Source organism: Anser anser (genome assembly GCF_964211835.1).
Source record: "Anser anser genome assembly, chromosome: 3".
NCBI lineage: Eukaryota > Metazoa > Chordata > Aves > Anseriformes > Anatidae > Anser > Anser anser.
In genome coordinates, this window is record NC_139722.1 from 14,022,992 (window position 1) to 14,042,686 (window position 19,695).

The following is a 19,695-nucleotide window of genomic DNA, read 5'->3' on the forward strand; positions in this document are numbered from 1 at the left end:
ACTGATTGTTTCCAAGCTTTTTTTTTTTTTGTGCCCCTGCCACTAATACAGATCTCTTGGAAACAGCTACTGGCTGGGGGGCCTCCGGAGGCTAACTGCTTATCAGCAACTGCATGCAGAACTGAGGTCCTCTCACCTTCAGGTAGTCAGGATGTGAACTAGCTCCAGTTCAGGAAACCTATATCAACATTAGCGTTGTCATATCAGATTAACACAGTCTTGAAAAAACAGGGTATATGTGCATGAAATCAATGAAATGCCCACTAGCTTGTCTTGAATCTTAGCTGGTTTCTGGTTGGCCAGCCCTATGTGCAGCATGTGTGCTTGCATCTACCTGTTTTTACTGTGTGTAGGCAGCACAAAATTCTGTATGTGCACTAAAATGCTGAGAATCAATGCATTATATATAATCACCAAGTGAATCCTGATCCTGGACACACAAACACAAAAATAATAATAATAAAAAAAAATCCTATTTTAAGGCATTTTAAAGTTTTGTTTTAGTCTGTAGTTTCTTTCCTTAACTGGGATCACTGAATTAGCAGAGCTGGCAGCATCATCTATTTCCCTGTGGTGGCAGACTCCTGTCCTTATGCAGCCATAACTTCTGTCTCAACCTTTCTATCAACTCTAGCAATCACGGTGTATTTTTGATAAAGGAACTAATAAAGGAAAAAGTATGGCCACCATATTCTACAGGTAAAAGATTTTAACAGTGTGGAACAGTCATCTCTCTGCCAAGGAACACTCCCTGCCCTCTTTTATTTACAGGTATAGATGTGAATTCAATGAACTAATAATGAGTAATGGTGCAATTTTGTGCTGGGAAGAGAAACAAAATGAAATATTGGATGACAAAAAAATAATAGTAATAAAAAAGAAAACTGTAAGCTGAAAGCCATGAGAAGTGGCTGGAGAGTAGCAAATGAAGCTTGTAAAACTATTTCTCTATTTAGACTGGAAAGCTTTCAAAGCACGACCTGACAAATAAATAAAAAACAAACAAGCAAACAAATAAATGAATAAAATGAACGGAGGGAATGTCCATGTAAATAGACAGCTGGAGAACTGAAGCAGCAGAACCAAAATGTGTATGAGATCACTTATGAAAAACAGGAATCAAAACAGGACATTCAGGGTCTTAAACTGTTGCCCAGTTTTAAGACAAAAAGTGTCTTACAGATGAGAATATACTGTGCTATGATGTATTTCTACATCCAGGGTCCTCTGTATCTCATGTAGTACTGGGAATTTCTTCCCTATGGTGAATTCTATAGGAAGTCTCAACTGCCCTATGTCAAGAAAATACTCTGTTCCAAAGAGGTGTAACTTATCTGAATTCTTGCAGTGCTGAGTAAGAAAATAAACAATAAATAATTGCAAGTAAAGGCTTTAGGAGGGATGAATAAAACTGATGATTATTTGGTATATGACATCTGTGTTTCAGACAGCATTATGCCACTTTTCAGACATTTTTGGGAAAAAAAAATAAATAAAGTGTCTCTTCAGTCACTAACATCTATCCTTTGCCTTACTCTCTTGAAAATAGATGATATCGATCAGTAGCAATCTTTTCTGAAATTGGCAGAAAGGTATAAGCCTATTAAATTTATGTTATTGAGGTTGAATATGATTAAAAAGAATAATTAATTCCTCCTAAATTTGTTAGCTTTTTATCATAATTCCCTATTTATAACATTTCCTTACGCAACTTCAGAAGCTATTTGTATTTCTTTTTATTTAATTCTGTGGTTTTCACCTCTGGTATCCTAAAAGAGGGACCAATGTTTTTCTTATTTTGCTATTAATATTATTTTGAAGATATTAATTTTGAACCAATCAAAACCTTGAAAATTATGTTTTCTGGGGGAATCTTAGTCAGCTATGTCCAATGTCTTTTGTTAGTGATGTTTACAATTACTGCAGAAGTTTTAATGTCTCAATATCAGTATTTAAATCTCAAATCATAACATTTTTCTTTGAATATGAAAATTGGAGGTCTTTGATTAAAAGATCAAAGAAAGAAAAGTGAAATGGGAAACTTTTGAACAAATATTTCTAAACAAGTCCTCTGCTAAAGGGAAAGAAATAGAACAGTCTCTGACTACCCAGTCTCTCAGTGTTCTCTGTGAGTTTTCATATAAGAGTCCAAACAACATGGTTCAGTGCAGGAGAAAAAATAAAGTTCTGAATATGCAGCCAGCTATTCAAGTGGCTCTACTCTGGCCAGTGCCATGCTTAGCAACTAAGATGTCAGCTAGGATGCTTGCATATAAGTTGAGTTACATTTTAAAAATGGGATTTCAAAATTAGCACTTTGAAAAGAGTTGATTATAATTTTTCTGTGTCCTTTAATAAGAATGAAGTTAGGACTAAATTATTTCAAGCCAGTCAGATCGTTTAGAATAGATATATATAGTAACTATCCGTATATGTTTGAATGTTTTTCTAATTTATCAACAGAAATTTTGTTATTAATGTTGCCTGCATTTCTTGCATCATCTTCAGCTCTGTTTGAACCCCGAGGGCCCAGCATTGTGTCTTGGTGAATGTTTTACAATGACTGTTTTCTAAAACAAATGTATATTTGGGTTGCCTGAAGTCATTACTGAATTCATGTTGAACTAGAGAAAAGAAAAGTAGTTGGATATGTCAGAATAAACCAACTCAGGCTAGATTCTTGAGTATATGAGATGTGGTTTGTAAAAGGTAAGAAAAGTATTGATTGCCTCTGAACATCTCTGAAGAATATCTTAGTCAATGGGCTGAAGATTATCATTGTGTCAAAAGAAATAATGAGTTTCTAATTTTTGAAGTGGTCATGTGTACCTACAACTTTCTTCATGTTGAAAAAAAAAAGTTCAAGCTGACCCATAATATTTTACTTCACTTCTTAGTTCACCCATCAAACCAAAACACCTTTAAAATCAATCAGACAAACAAACAAAAAAAACACACCAAAACACCTTTAAAATCAATCAGACAAACAAACAAAAAAAACACATGCATATTGTTGGTTATCTTTAAATAGAAGTGAATTTAAGCATTTCTCAGAACATGATTTCCTGAAAATATTATTTAAACTCTGCATGTATGCACTACTGGAGACTTTTTGAAATATTTTTGATTTAAACAAATGTTCTTTGAGCAATGTATCTGAAATGTGAGATACTTAATTTTCGTTTTCTTTCTTTCTTTCTTTTCTTTCTTTCTTTTTCTTTTTCTTTCTCTCTTTCTCCTTCTCTCTCTTTCTCTCTCTCTCTTTCTCTCCTTCCTTCGTTCCTTCCCTCCCTATTTATCTCTCAGTCTGTAGTCTTTTTATCTCTTTCTTTCTAAACACAGAAATTATCCTGACTCCAGGTCTAAAATCCAATTATAGAATAGTTTATTGAAAATATGTTTGTTACATCACAGACAATGAAGTGGAGATCATTTCTAGTGCCACTTTTGAGTTCTAAATCTCCTATTTCTCTTTATAACAGTTTTCTGCTTCTTTGCTGTTTATTTTCCATCAGAATACAATCAGGTTCTTAGACCTCCCCTCCTAATTTCATCAAAATGGTAATGAACTGAGTTTGTTCAATTTTAAAGAAAATTGAACTGCTTCTTGAAGAACAACATAATAAGGAGATGGACATATATTTCTCATACTTTTGAAGTTCAATATAATTGTCTAAAAATATGTTGGGGCAAACAATATAGAATATGCCTTGCCTGATATTTTAAAAATAATAATAATAATAATAAACACAATAAGAAGCAACACAATAGAATTTAATTTGTTTGAAGGCTATGATTAAATGTGAATGTCAAACCTGAGAAGGTTCACAGAGAGATGCCAGAAAAGCAAGCTTGCTTTTTTTTTTTTTTTCAAGTTTATGTTCCTATGGAGAGTTTAATTAATATCCTTTATCGTGAATCCTTACTTACTGATTGAAGGGAAAGAGAGGCAAAAAGGAATTAGGAAAAAAAAAAAAAGATGCAAAAATACATACACACTTAAAGAAATTATTGAGCATTTTCAGAACAGGTGGAAGAGATTGCTTTTAGTACACAATTTTTAGCAACTATACGATGTTATTCATTACTGAGCTCTGAGTTTGTAAAGGTAATTATTATGTTCAGTGATTAAACTTGTCCTGAGCTTGTACTGTGACCTTCTGAAGTTAGTACAGAAAATTAAGGACTTAAGAAATAATTTTGTGCTGGTGGATACTGACTACAGGTGACTGGTGAGACTATAGGTAGGCAGAATATCATCTCTAAAAATTGTATCAACTGAGCTGACTGACAAAGATATACCTGCTGATCCATGACCTATACACACAAGAAAAGGCACTAAAATTTCATTAAAATAATTTTATACATTTCAGCTTTCTCACATAGAGAAAAATATGAAGGAAGAGTGGTGGAGATTGAAGATATCTTAATAAAACAAAACTAGTTCTGGGATAAGTAATAGTCTCTTAGTAGTGTGGACAATAAACATCAGACAGACTACAAAGAGAATAGGTAGGTTCACCCAATCTCAGTGTAGATATCTGCACAGATAGATAGATAGATCTGCATTATCTTCTTTCTCTCTCTCTCTCTCTCTCTCTCTCTCTCTCTATCCCTTCCTTCCTGGTTATATGAACTTTTCTTTCAAAATAACTGGTCCATATGGAAATTGTTTTTTAATACTTGTCAGCTAATGATATGTTTCTGTATAAAAATATGAAGATTTATTCCCATTTTGAACAAAATCATTATTTTCTATCTAATATAACAGTGGGTGTTCCCATTATCCATGTAAATGGTTAGTTGTTTTAAAGCTTACTAGGCTCTTGAACTCACCAACATATTACGGCAATGAGTTCTAGAAGTTAAACAGATTTCCACTGTGAAAAACAGATGTCTTGCCATCAGTTTTAAATCTGTTCTTATCAATTTACTTTAATTTAAGTTTAAAAAGGTTAAACAAAAAGCCTTTGGATTTGCTGTTTCACTTATTATTCCTTTGACTTTATGCACATCTACATTGCAATGTATTACTTCATTAATATTACTTTATAATATAAATACAATATATATATTATATTAATATATTAACATTTTGTTTTATATTAATATAAAATATAATATTATTTATTAATTACATTAATGTTAATATTTAGCATTATTAATATCTTTTCAATCTTTTCTTTTGTCATAAAATGTACATCTTCTTTCCTTTACATTTGAAATCACTTTTATCAAAAGTGATCACCAAAGCAGGATAGTCACAAGTAAAATTTATGATGAATCCATAAAGAAAGTATCATAGGAGCTTTCATGGATAGAGAATTATCAAGTGGAAGCTCTCAAAGTAGAGATGAAATGATTGAATTCATAACTTCTTTAACCAGGAGTCAGGTAATCAAGAATAAGAAGAAAAATGGTGACTTTCAACAGCTCCTGTGACCTGTGTGTTAGCCCTTGATGATGTGGACCTCTGTGGTCCACTTCATGAGAAAGGTAGGGGCTACTTCATTTTCCAGTGAGTCCTGACTCTGTGTATGAGGCATGAAAATGCACAGGTTGAAAAGGTTTCAAGAGCAGATGAACCTATAGTCCTACCATACTCTGTCAAAGTGGTCGAAATGAACTTTCATATAGCTGAGAGAATTGAGTTCTGACTCCCTGACCTCTTTTGGTTTCACAACTGATGTCAAGCCCTGACAATACTGCTGCTGGCAAGGTTATTTTCTTGACTTTCCTCAACAACATGAGCTTCTTCCAAGCATTTCTAAAATGACAGCTTTCATAACCTGACAGGGAAGAATTTGCAACTACAGCAGCATCTGTGATTGCTGATATTCAATCCAAACTCTCAATTTCTCTCTCTTTTTTTTTTTTTTTTTTTTTTTTTTTTTTTTTTTTTTTGGTGGCAGACACTGAAAAAGAGCAGCCACAAGGAAGAAATGATGTCAGTCTGGTTTTAGAGTGAAGGAAGTACTCCAAGAAGCAGAAAATGAGGGACTCCATTCTCATGGATACTCATGGTATATTATGAAATAGACTTCTGCAAATATGCCTGTAGTAGTAAAATAAACAGTGCCATAGCCCATTTGCTCTCTATGAAACTGACTGTTTTAGATTGGTTCAGTGCCTATGAATTGTTTTGAAGATTTGACCTGACACAGAAACCATTAAGGATTGTTCTAACAGTGGCTAGTTTCTTGCACTGCTTGACTTGCTAGTACATATATACAGAACTGGCACAGCCAGTGCAACTGCCCACAAACAATTTACCAACATATTTGTGCTTCTCCTTCTAGGCTAACATCTGTGTAGACATCATACAGACAGAGCTGGATTGCTATTATTGGTATAGGCATATTTCCTCTGCTTCATCTCCTCATTAATAAATGGGATAGGAAGGAAAGGGGAACAGTACTTCCTTTGTCAGTGTTTCTGTTTCTTTTCACTTGAGAGATGTGAGGATTTAGATTATAGCTGGGTGATTTAAGATGCTCTGATGTTGCAGTAGTCTGATTTTAATAAAAAGAAGGGCAGTTAAATATTTTTAGTTTCACCTTAGAAAAACAACACATTTTTCTTTAAATAGAAATCTGTGTTACATGGATGCAGTAAAAAAGAAGCTTATCTCCAAGTTTAAGAATTGCCTAGGTCACCTAATTTCTAAACACTTTGAAGCGATTCATCATGCTCAGCAGTAAGTAACCAACCTGGAGGAAGTACATAATGCTCTGAAAACAGACGGGATTTCAGCTGAACTTAGTTTTCCTATCATGGAGCAGTGTGACTTCAAGATGAGAAAAAAATTGCTCATGTTGAGCTCATAAAATAGTTAGCTCAGTCACTTAATTATTGCTAATGCTATATGATATCCCTGTAATCAGGTGCTTTGCCCTGCTCTCATGCCACTAAAATAGAGCAAATGATCTCAGCGCATCATCTGCTTTATGTCTCTGCTACTATTCATTTTTGAAACTGGCTGAGAATGTTATAATTGTTATAATAACACTATAATTGTCTCTGGTACCTCAACAGAATTGAAGACAAACCTTGGCTTAGCAAGAAAAAATGTCACTCTGCCATTCTAAGCTAGAAATAGTGATGGTGACTCAAAAGTATATTCATTTTCAGAACTGTAGTTAAATCACTAGAGTAACAGCAACAAGAACTGCAAAATCGTACTTTAAGGTCCAATGAACAAATGAAAAGATTTAAGGTCAATATTAATAGTTTTTCTGTAATATTGTGTTTCATATGCTGAAATTACACGCTATTTATAGTTCATGCTGTGGGAGCTGAAGTAATATATTGCTTTGGCAGACCTGTACTTCAAGTATATTTATAAAGTGGGTTTGTATTAATATGAAAAGTCAAATAGAAGTGTCCACATTTCACAACCGATGAAGCCAAGATGGAAAAAAAAAGGCAAGGAAAAACTATTTTTTAAGAATGTATCTTGAATCACCAAGGTGATTCTCCCCCTACATTTTTTGATGGGACACTACAAGGTTTCCAGTGCATTTTGAACTACATCATTTTGGCTTCTACAGAAGAGTGTTTGACAGTTTTTAGTAACAAAAGTGACCATGCAGATGATGTTTCCTGAATAAGCTAACATTCACAGAGATGTTACAGAAGACAAATTCTCGTCTTTTTACTTAATAACTCAAATTCTTTGACTAATAATCTATCCTTAATTTAGTGACATTTACTGCACTGATCAGCAATATCATACAATTTCTACTGAGTGAGTCTCATTTAATTTCTGTAATAAATTGGCAGGTCTATACAAATAGATGATTTTCCCACACCTTGTTTCTTTCTGAGACAATCATCCATTCTCTAAACTGAATGCTGAAAGGATCCTTCACTACCTAAATAATTCAGTACTGTTAAATAGCACCTAAGAAAGAAGTTAGACAAATGAAGACATATTAATAAATAAATAAATAAATAAATAAAGTTTCTTAACATCTCTCTATAATCTGAGAAATTGAAAAGATTTCCCTGTTAAAGGTACAGCTATATAAGGATATATTTTAATGTGAACATTTGAAATTCTGTTTACATTATACAAATTATTTAATCTTAAAATCCAGTTTCATAGTATAGGTGTTGAAAATTATCTGTATTTATTTGTTCACTAAAAAGTAACCAAATATATAAAGTGAATGAAAATACTAATTTCTGAAAATCTGTTAAAGCATATGTCAGTTATTGAATCTAGTCTATGAAGGATAGTAGGCTGTGGGTATTGCAACTAGAAACATTTATAGAAAAGGAAAAGTGTTCTGAGAAAGGGAAAACTCATTCGGAAGGACTGCTTCTTGGGCAAACCAACAATGTTACAACATAACTCAATTCTTGAATGTAATCTTATAACTAAATAGTCCTCAACATGTGATTTATCCAAATGCACTGTCAGCTACCCCTGGATGAGCCATAAGTCCAAACTGGCAATAAGTCACAGTATGCTGAGTAGTGTACAAATTCAAAGATCAGCCAAAGGGTTTGTACTCTGGTTTACATGATGTTTGACTCTGAGAGGGATGGGTTCATAGAGCATGAAAGAAGCATTAACAGCATAATATACTTAGAATGGAAATTGATATAAACTTCATAAAGGACTTTTGCACAGCAATCTTGAGAACTCTGTTATAGCTAAAGATTCCTATCTCCCTAATGAAGCAGCTCTCTTTGGCTGCTTACAGCTTTGCCTAATAAGAAAATATGGGAGGCTATTGTCCAAGTCACCATCTGAAATTTTGAATGTATCAGTTAAGGAAAACACATTGCTTTTAGAAAGAACTGCCTTGAAACTATTGAACTAACAGGCATGAAAAATGGAAACATCTCTACTCTTGGTGAAAGGACAGTGTTTGAAAGAGGAGACTGACTGCAATTTTTACATAAGGAATGTGAGTTTTTATCTGCCATGAAAATTTACTCAAAATTAATAAAACATATGAACATTGAAAATGTATTATTTTGAAAATATGTGAATAAACCACTTTATTGGAAGCTTCTGAGACATAATTTCGTATTACTAAACGTAATTGAACAAGAAAAGTCTGAATTTCAGTTATTCATAAGTTAATTATGTAAAGCAAATAATAATGTTCTGCTATTTAGTGAAATGTTTTTCTATTTTAATGCTGCATTATCACAGTCATTTTATTGTCCTCTTAATTACAATGTTTTTTAAATAGATATAAGTATTTACATTTTTCTGAACATCATAGTCAATATGTTTATCCTTTAAGTACAACACAGTTCTATTTTTTTTCTTCCTACAAAACCACAAAATCTACTGCTGAGTTCTAAATTTCAGAATAACTGAATGATCATAGACAACAAGCATCCCAAATGTATCATGCATAATTATTAGATTCTTTCTCCATTTGTCCTTCTGCTTCCTACAGTTTCAGTTGCCCAGTGAGTTATATATTTGAGAGGAGGAAAGAAAGCTATTGACTACAGAGTCAAATTCAGTTAATATGGCTCACACTAGTAGGACAGTGCTTGTAACACAGCAGGTTGAATTTGCTGTCCCTTTTGTCCATTACTGCCTGTGAATATAACCAACAAATGTTTGCAGTCAAGTGTTTTTCATTGCACTGAAATTCCACGGTATGAGATTCTTGACAAACTTTCCTGACCAAAATTCTCTTTTTTAAAAAATGTACTCTTTTCCAAAGACATTCTGCTTAGGCACCACAAGTAAATGAAGTACTTAAAAAAGTATATCTGCTGAAAAACTTGAAAATACACCCTGTCTTGGTATCTGAAGTCAAGTGTAACCAAAGAAACAACCTTCTAAAGGAGCAGCAAAAGACCAAGTTGTTAGCTTTCATATATAAATGTATACGCTCCCTGAGAATAGGTTCTTCTAATTGATTGCCAAGTCCATGAGAACACTCCAATACATTATTTTCTGGAAGCAGAAAGCATGACTGTGGCTTTGAAAGAATTCTGCTGAATATGCAAGGTTAACATGGTGTTTAAAGGCAAAAGAAAAATTCAGCAGGGGAACTTTTTTTCTTCAAATAGTTGCTACAGTAATCAGAGTCCTGTTTTATAACTGGGTTATCAAAGGGACTGCACTCAAAAAACCTCTCTGCTGTATTCAGTACCTTGTTCTCATTACGCTTGTTGCTAGTAGCACTAATCATCCCTATATTTTTACACTGAACAGTGACATTGTGATTTCAGCCTTGAGAGCAGAGGGAGAGAAAAAGATGAATCTAGCAGTCTTTCAGTTGTATAAATCTTTTGGGATCAGTTATTAGGAGATAATGATTTCAATACATTCCCACACACCTGTAATTGTCCTAATTCTCTACCATTTTCTTTAAGTTATAACTCTTTCCTGTGATCTTTCCAAGTTCCTTTGCTGGTTTAAAGAGAGGACGGCAGAGGGGGATGTGTTCTGGTCCACGATGCAATTTATAATGTACGACCAAGTAGTTGCCCTTTGGGTTTGGGCAGAACTACCCAGTGAGTAGTTTAGGCATATCTAGGTTGTTACAGGATGACACAACCTTCTTTAAAACAAATAGGTAAGAAAATGCAGAAAGTAGACAACAAGGTTTTGAGAGGATAATTGACGGAATAGAGCCATTTTAGAGCATTTGATTATATGATGTACTGATGATATTAACAAACTGGAAGTAAATCAATAGCCAGTTGCCATGCCTGAAAGAGTCAAAAAAATATCTATCAGGTATTTGTGTTTCTGAGAGAAAAGGGCTAAACTATAGAGTATCTGGACTTTTGGACAACATGTGGCTGGTTTAAATCCAGAAAGAGGGTACTAGCATTTAAGTTGCCAGCTGGAAAGATGACCTGACCTGTCTGAACTCCTGGTCCATCCTTGGAGCTGTTAGCAAAAGTTAGCTGTTTTCAGGCTGGCCTAATCCAAAACCATAGTAAACGGCTACAGAATGTCTAGTGCTCATATTTGTGCCCATACCCTGGCATTACTGAGGCTACCAGTGAGTTTGTAGCCTGTTGCTCCTTAGGAACACCTCTGAAATGGCCTGGGGAAATGATTGCAAACAGAAGTCTGTGGGAAACTACTTCTCAGTACACCTGGTACGTTCAACTGTATAAAATATCAACACAAGCAAGAAATAACTACAACGCATTCACGAAAAAATCCTGAGGTCTGACTGTCTTCTTGTTTGTGGCATGTAACACGAAAAGGATGATGAAGAAAATGAATAAAATTCTTTTTACTACATATTTGGATGGCATGACATGGAAAAATGTAACATTTAACAAAAGCACCTGCATTACTGCTATCTAAGGATGTTGCCCCTATCTGTGGAATGGTTTCAAGTACCAGCACTGGGAATATCATTAAGAACTGTTTACTACCTAAGGCTGTCGCTCCTACAGAGCTGCATGAAGCCTGAGGTCAAATTTGAACTGAGATGTTAGAGACAAACTTCCTAAGCTAAAACATGAATTCAAACTCTTTTGGGATCTTTCAAGGAAGACAAATGGAGAGACATCCTTTATTTTGAGGTCGTTACAGAAGGAGTAAATACCCTGGAAGGAAAAGAAGGAAAGGGGGAAAAATGAACTGCTGATTGTGAATGGTTTGATACTGAGTTAGTTTAAATACTGAGAACATACAACAATTAAACCAAAAGCAAGATTATTGCTAGATACATTTTTGCTAGATGCATTTTTAACTCTAGTGGCTGAATTACACTGTGCATGATTATTAACTAGTACAAGACTTATATCAGGCAGTTGCTGCTTAATTTTACCTGACAACACTCAGTTTTCAGTATTACTTTTTAATATCATCCACCAGAAAAAAAATGTTGTTAGGAAATTAGAAATGGATTAGAAAAGTGATTTGTTTTGCAATTCCTCAGTTCAGTCAACAACAACAACACACACACACACACAAAAAAAAAAAAGGAAAAGAAAACCTGGGAATATAGGCATTGTTATTTCAGCATCTGTAAGAAACAATTTAAATGAAGGCCAAATTAATCAATGTGCAGATAGCCATTTTTACATATCAAACTTGCCGTTATGCAGAAAGAAAATAAAAAAACAAACAACTCTACAGTCTGACTCTAATTAAAGTAGGAATATTATTGACTCATAAATCAAGGAGGTATTGTTTGCATTATATAGAATACACAAAGTTAAACTCAGTCTTAGAGTAAAGCATTGAATTCATGACATCATCAAATAAGATGGAGTAATCACCAACCACTAATTAATAATTTTATGGTAACCTTGTTTTCCCTGTACATGAAGGTTTTTACGAAATAAGATATTTTATTCTCCCCCCCACACCTTTTTTTTGGGGGGGGGGGAGGGGTGTAGAAATGAATATTTAAATGGCTGTTTCCAGCTAGAGTTTTCTGCTCTTTTGGGACTGAACACTTCTAATTAGGTTTGTATAGCCCTTAGCCAAATTACTAGAGAAGACTTTTCCCTGTTTTCTATGCAAAAATGTAGGCCAGTCAGCATTACACAGAATTTTCTCTCAAAAAAAAGTACACTCCTCTTCTAAAAACAGATCCTAAGTCTTAGGATACCAACATCCTAACAGACCACTTCTGAGAAATCAGAACTGTCTGGACAGTGTGGTTACTTCATATGGTGTGATACTACATTTAGGTTTAGATAATTCTAATATTTTATTAGAATTAAGTGAAAAGAAAATGATTAAATGCAGGCTTGCAGTCAATATGAAGTGGAATAATTAGTCACAACCTCTTTTGCTATTAGTGGCTGAACTCTCCTTACCCAGACGTTGTACTAAGCAGTGTAACAATGAATGGGAGAAAGAACTTTCACTGGGGCATATCCCTAGAGAAGGATATCACAGGTCTTTAGACCCCTCACTAAACATAAGATGCTCTCTGCTCTCTGTCTGGACACAGGATTGAAGCACTGAGTCACTCAAATGTTACATGTAAACCAGCTCCTGGCAGTAGATATCATTTTGCTCTTTCTCTTGTTCTGTTATTTTTCTGTTATTTTTCCAAAGTAGTAGCTAATAATAGAATAGAATAAAAATAATAGTAGTAGCTAATAATAATTTCCCCTGCTTTTTGAAATGGACCATGGCATCTGTGCAATCTTTCTCCTTCCTGTATGAGCACTCCCCTGAGTTTCCACTGAGTCCATCCAGTTTAACCACCCTCACAGTGTCGCAGATAACCTCAACATCTTCATTCTCAGAATGTCCTGTTACTAATCTCCAGCCCCTCCACTAAACCTCTGCCTCCTCTACTACCAGCAGACTTGATGCTCACTGTGATGGCAGCTGTGTGTTCACTAGCATAGCTTTGCTAGCATGTGGGAGCCAGTGTGCATCAGCTTTTTCACTTCGGCTCACTGGTGCATTGTCTTAGTAACAATGGGTCCAGGGCAGATATAGAACAGAAGGTTCAAGAGACTTTACACTGGGAAGGGATGGAATAACATCTAGTATCTAACTAACTCATAGTAGTTAGAAGTGAGTGAAAATGAATATTTTCCCCAAACCTCTGATTTAAAAAAGATGTACCAATATAGTTCCGCATGTTTAGACTATCTATGCAAAAGTCTGTGTTTGATCGAATCCTGCATAGATAGCTTTTAGCTTCAGCAACATGCTGAAGGGTAAATTCTAGAAAGTTAAATATGCATGGTGCAAAGATATAAATGTACCCATTGATAAGGTTTGAATTTACTAATTGTAGGAATCCTTGAACACTTCTGCTTCTGCATAATAAAGATAATAGAGATTTCTGATTTGGATAACGCATTTGTCATAGCTAATACAGAGAAAACTGAAGCTGGTAGAATGTATGAAGCTAGGGGTGATAAATACATGAACACAAACTTACTCTTACCAGCATTCTCTTCATAACTGAGCAGTAGTGGGATTATAGGAAAAAAATAATTAAAATCAAACAAAGCTGAACTGTAGTTCATCCCTCAAAGCCTGTCAATGCAAGTGAATCTTTAAGCCATGAGACTCTCCTTAAAAGTCCTTACCACTGAATATTGTCTGCCAAGATGAGAATAAGTAAATCTTGTGGCTTGAATAGACTTACACTCATTTATTAACACACAATGAACCCAGGTTGTCAGATTTCAGAGCTAAGAAAGCCTGTCTAGGTAAGGAATGGGCTGCCACTGTGACTATACCAAGAAAGCCTCTAAACGGAGAGAGCTTATATCAGAATAACAGCTCTTGAAACAGCAGTTTGCATTGCTCTTCTAAATGAAAGGTGCTATATCAAAACCATCAAAAATATATATCAAAAAGAGGGGGGTTGTTTGTTTATGTTTTCAGTGTTACTGCTTTTTCTTGTCTTCCTTTGTTGTTGTTGTTGCTGTTGTTTGGCATACATATTGGGCTGGCTACGCTAGGTTGGTAATTACTAATAGGTAATTCTAACATCAACATATTAAAGATACAGAAGCATTTAAATGCATGCTAGTCCAAACATTCTAGCTTCCTAATTAACAGCAAGAAGAATGACAATGAGCTCTTAAAAAAACAAATCTCAGACTATGCAAGGCTGTAAAAATCATCATTAATATTCTGAAATATACCTGAGAGCACATCCGAAGCCAGTAAAGAAATTTAGCACAAGTGTCAGCAAGATTGCTGGAGATTTTTGTTCTGCATCCAATTAGAATCAAACAACTTAGCAAAGATGAAGATCTTAACTGATTCAAGAATATTATAAAGGAGATATCTTATAAAATTAGTTTTTATTTTTATTATAATATATATATAATAATTAAAATTAAAAATATGTATAATTGTGAAGGCCTTGGCATGTAAGAACATTTGTTTCATGTAATACCCTTGCAATATTTTTATTACAGCCCCTTGCAATATGTCTGAAAACCAGACCTGAAGAACAGTTCATGATTATTCCCAGAATCACGTACCATTCTTCACAAACAACTGTGAAAGAGAGGGAGTATTGCAGCAGACTTAGTGTTCAGTAGGTAGCGGCTATTATTATGAAATGTTTATGTCACATTACACCAAAATGTTTAAATAAAAATCACTGTTCTGCTACTTTAAGGTACTATATAAAAAAAGCCATTAGTAGACCAGAAAATTATGTTATGATACTGTTATCAGTACCTTACTCCAACTTAGATGATCCTAGTCTGACATTGAAATGGCAACAGACAGAACTCAACAGCAACATTTTATTTTCTGTTCTAGAATAGCATAGTCATATTAGACTTTAGTACGTTAATGAATTCTGACAAAATGTATCTAAAACGCAGAGTACTTGTGTTTGCAGTGCATAAAATGGAATAAAGTAGAAGTGAGAAATAAAATGATAAACTTCTTCATTGTTCCTGATGTTACTGGTGAAACAGAGCTGGGAGCCAACTGATGTTTTGAGTTTGCAGCAAGTTATTTTCACAGATATTTTAAGTGGCTGAACCTCCATCATTTTTTATTTGTAGTTTGAAAATCTGTCAGATGAGCTGTCACCTTCCATTATTAATTAAAATATGAAGAATAGCTCTGTTACTAATACTTTTCCCCCTAAACCTGACAATGAATACAGGACAAGCTTTCATACTGTGGTTTGATTCATTCAAGAACTACTCTTTTGGACGTGTTAGAAGATCTAAACAAACCCCAAATCAATATGCACATGGCTTTGTTCCACAACCCTAGGCACGGTCTTGCACATTCTTTTAACTTTCAGGGTGGGGCGATATTATTTTTGAAGTTTCTTTCTCTACTCCATAAGTAATAAACAGGAATAAACTAGAAACAGCAGAAGCAGAACCTTATAAGCAGCCACTTACAGCTGTAATCAAGCTGTCCTTAATAAATTCAAGAACAAGTTGAAAACTACCTGCCATCAGGCCTGAAAACCAGTCCTCTCTCCTAATTTAAAGCTGAAAGTCATCCAACTTTCTAATGAGGCAGGGGCTCGTTAGGAGTTCTCTGTTCTTAGGGTTGCCAAAATTTAAGGTTCTGGATATTTTTAGTTTATAATTTATATGGTTTTATTATAGTTTAACAAAAATAATCTGAATGGGATTTGCAATACATCCAAATATTAATCTATTAAAGACACCAAAAACTCCCTCCTCCCCAAAAAAAACTTAACAGTACAGCTGTTTCAGAGAATAAGGCCATGAAAGGAATACATCATTCCACTAACATGTAAAAGTATTGATTTTTTTTAACAAAACGTGCTTAGATTGATAAATTTAAGTTACGAAACGTATTTAAGTTCCCATGAAAATCTACTCAAAGTTGAAAATGATTCAGCTTACATAGAATCCTCCTTAAACAGGTCTCTCCTTAACTCCAAAGAGATTTTATTCATCTTTAGCACAGAGATTGCCTTCCTCTGTAAACCAATATCTGTGAAATCCATTAAGTGTGTATCTCTTCCATACGGCATATTGAATTTCACAAAGGGTGACAACTTGTAAGTGCCAGTAGTTATTATATATTGCTTGGTATGACCAACAGAGTGGATCTAAATTTTCCACATTTGTAAGACCGTATAAAAAAAAAAAAAGGGCCTTCCAGTTACAGCAGTTACTTGGTGACCTAGACATCAGAATGCTTGCATGGAACTATATATAATTCTCTGATTGTAGTAAATCACTTAAATTCAGTCTTTCAGAGGAGACTACCAACTACATGTTCCTCATTTTCTGTGTGTCTAACTTGAGACTGTAGGCTCTGATTTATAGAAGTGCAAATGCAGTCAATAGAGATTGTGCTTTGAATATATAAAATGCAATATGAACACTCTGCAAAATCAGATTCTGCATTTCTTATTCTGGACACTTAGAATTTCTAGATCTCTTGCATTTAATCTATAAAGGGCAACAAGTCTTACTTTTTAGAGTGGGGATGATATACTGTTCACCTTACAAGATGCTATGGAAATAAATTCACATCTCTATGTGATACAGACAGATATGATTTTACGGGATAAATAGGGGCACTGGTTCACACTTCACCATGTGATATGTAGAGAAGAGGATGCAAGATAAACTATTTTCAATCACTTTGAAGAAATATAGTTCAGTAACATAAAATAGATACCATCATAAAATAAAATTAATATTTTAAAATTTAAGTGTTTATTCTGATCTTTGACATGATTGTAATTCTTTCCTATATAGTTCTTTTAGAATTTTTTTAAGAGTTCAAGTTATCTTTTGAAAAGCAACAAAATAAAACAAGGATTTTCTGTGTGATAGACATTAAAAAAAACTTTAGAATATCTACTCCAGACACCTAACCCAGGCATGCACTTTAGCTTCTATACATTGAGAGAATTATTTAGCTCTGTGCGGGAGGTATGGAGTTCCACACAACAGTGAGGAAATGCACAGAGATTTCTGTAATGCTATTTTTAGAATGGGAATGACAAAAATCTTTGGTGCAGTCATTTCCTATATATCATAGCACAAATTTGCTAACTCCACAAGTCAGAAAGAAGAAAGTTTTCTATCATTTAAACAGGATGATCCTTAATTAAAGTATTTCTTGTTTCCTTGTATTTTCTGACTTTTTTTTATTTTTGTATTGCTCCTGGCAAAATGAAAATTAAGCTTTTAGATTATTTGTTGTCTGTAAGCAGCACAGAATAAAGTAAAATAGAATATTAAAAACAAAGTAAAATAAAATCTCTGCGTAACCTTGTATCAGTAAGACACTTTACACTGTAAGAATTCACCCTCTTCTGAATTAATGGGCATTTGCTACCACCATTAAAAAAGGCACTCAAACTCGTATGTTTTATGCTGTGCCAGATTTGTGCCATTTCCTTCAACTAATAAGCCATTTTAAATAACTCCACTTATAAATATAAATTATGTGCTATGTATATAAGAAGCTTGACTGAAAAAAGGAAACACCTTTGTAGGTAAATTCCAGTGTTATTCACACAAGTTTCCTCATGAAAACTACAATCATATCTGTCAAATCAGCTGTTGTTTAACAGAACTGTTGATAAAAATCTAATTCTCCATAATTTATTTATTTTTTAATATGATATTATTGAATATCTGTCCTTGCTGACTCTTCTGAAAATTGAGTGCTCTGTTTTTTCAAGGAAAGAAAAATACTGCTGCTGCCACCCGTGGTGAAAACATCCTCATGTGCCTTTGAGGGCCCAATCCAACTCAGCTGAAGACAATGTCTATCTTTTGATGGACTTCAGTGCATGGTTGAACCGGACCTGAAGGGAAAGGCTGACTGAAAAATGAAATATATCAAACTCTAAAAGTAAAAGATCATCTCAGCCAAAGTCCATACCATGTCAGCTTTAACGGGCTGAATCTGCCCTCAGTCCTTGGACATTCTTTGAACCTCAGTATCAAAGTGGTGTTTAGTGCAACATGGTGATAGGGAGTATGCAAGGAAGACAAAAATCACAATAAAATTTAGTGCAAAAACCTATAGATAGATACTTTTACATGCAAGAACATGACTTGCTCTAACCAAAGGCTAGAAATTCTTATGATTTTCAATGCTTTGTGCATGCTCCTGAAAATATTAAAAAGAAAATAAAAATTCAGATATATAATTGGAGAAATCAACATGCACATTTCTGATTATGCAGACAAATAAATGTCCCCATATAATGTCACTTTTAATAGAAAACCTTTAATGTAGCTGCTAAAGTAAAAGAATATCCACATGGGGTACTGCAGGCTGAATTCATTAGTTCAATTAAAGTAGCTAGCTCTGCACAGCTCCACTCAAAGATTTGGAAGGAGACAGCTCTGCTTGAACATTTCATTTTAATTGTGATAATATTGCCATTCTCCTCATGAAAGTCTTTAAAGGGTGAATGCAAAATACTAAAAGATATTCTTCTTTTATTAAAAGCAAAGAAAAGAGGAGGATAGTCTTAAATATAAGAGAAGGAAATCATTAACAATCAAATATAATGATAATATTGTAATGTGAATTAGGACATCATGAATGCAGCTCAGTACTGGAGTTTATCAGAAATTTATACTATTTTCTCTATTTTCTTTTTTTTTATTATTATTATTTTTTAATGTCTGTGGAATAAAGTAAATTCAGGTTATAGAAACACAGGGAAGCTTTTTTTTAATGAAATTTATGGAGTGCTGAAAAGCTAACATATTTCTTTTACTAATCAGTGGGGAAAAAAAAGTTCTGTTTTTCTCCAAAGCAACTTTTGCTAGCAGTAGCTGAATTAGTCAACAATAATTCATGGAATAGTACCAGTTAAGCCAAGTTTACAGTTATTTTATGTCAGGAAAGCAATGCAAACCAGAATGGGTGGTTCTGATTCACAACTTCTAATGAAGCTGTCAGAAAACTGAACCAACCATTTAGTCACAGCTAAAATGATAATCTTGTCATAGTGCTTCAGTTTTTACCTTTTCTTAAATCTATATAAAATATTTTCAAACTTTCAGAGGAAGTACAGAAAACAGCTTTTCTGCTGCAAGCATGAAGAACATCTGTTTTTCCACAATTCACTCCCTGTGATGAATGGCTCAAGTACAGTCTCTAAGAGGAAAATTTTGCCTTACAGCACAGAATATCTCTGGAATAATCCTTTGGGCTCTTATTCTGACCATTTAATATTATCTAAGCTGTGGTTCTTGTTATTGTTTCAGATTAAGTAAACACAATTTTATAACAATAAAGAAGCTCCAGCCATAGTAATAGATAAG

The 19,695-nt window shown here is 34.1% G+C and overlaps 1 long non-coding RNA gene across 2 annotated transcripts in view; it reads right to left on the reverse strand.

The window, feature by feature from the left end:
* Positions 1-19,695, reverse strand: part of LOC310897209 — a 134,385-nt gene that overhangs the window by 7,848 nt on the left and 106,842 nt on the right. The window lies entirely within an intron of this gene.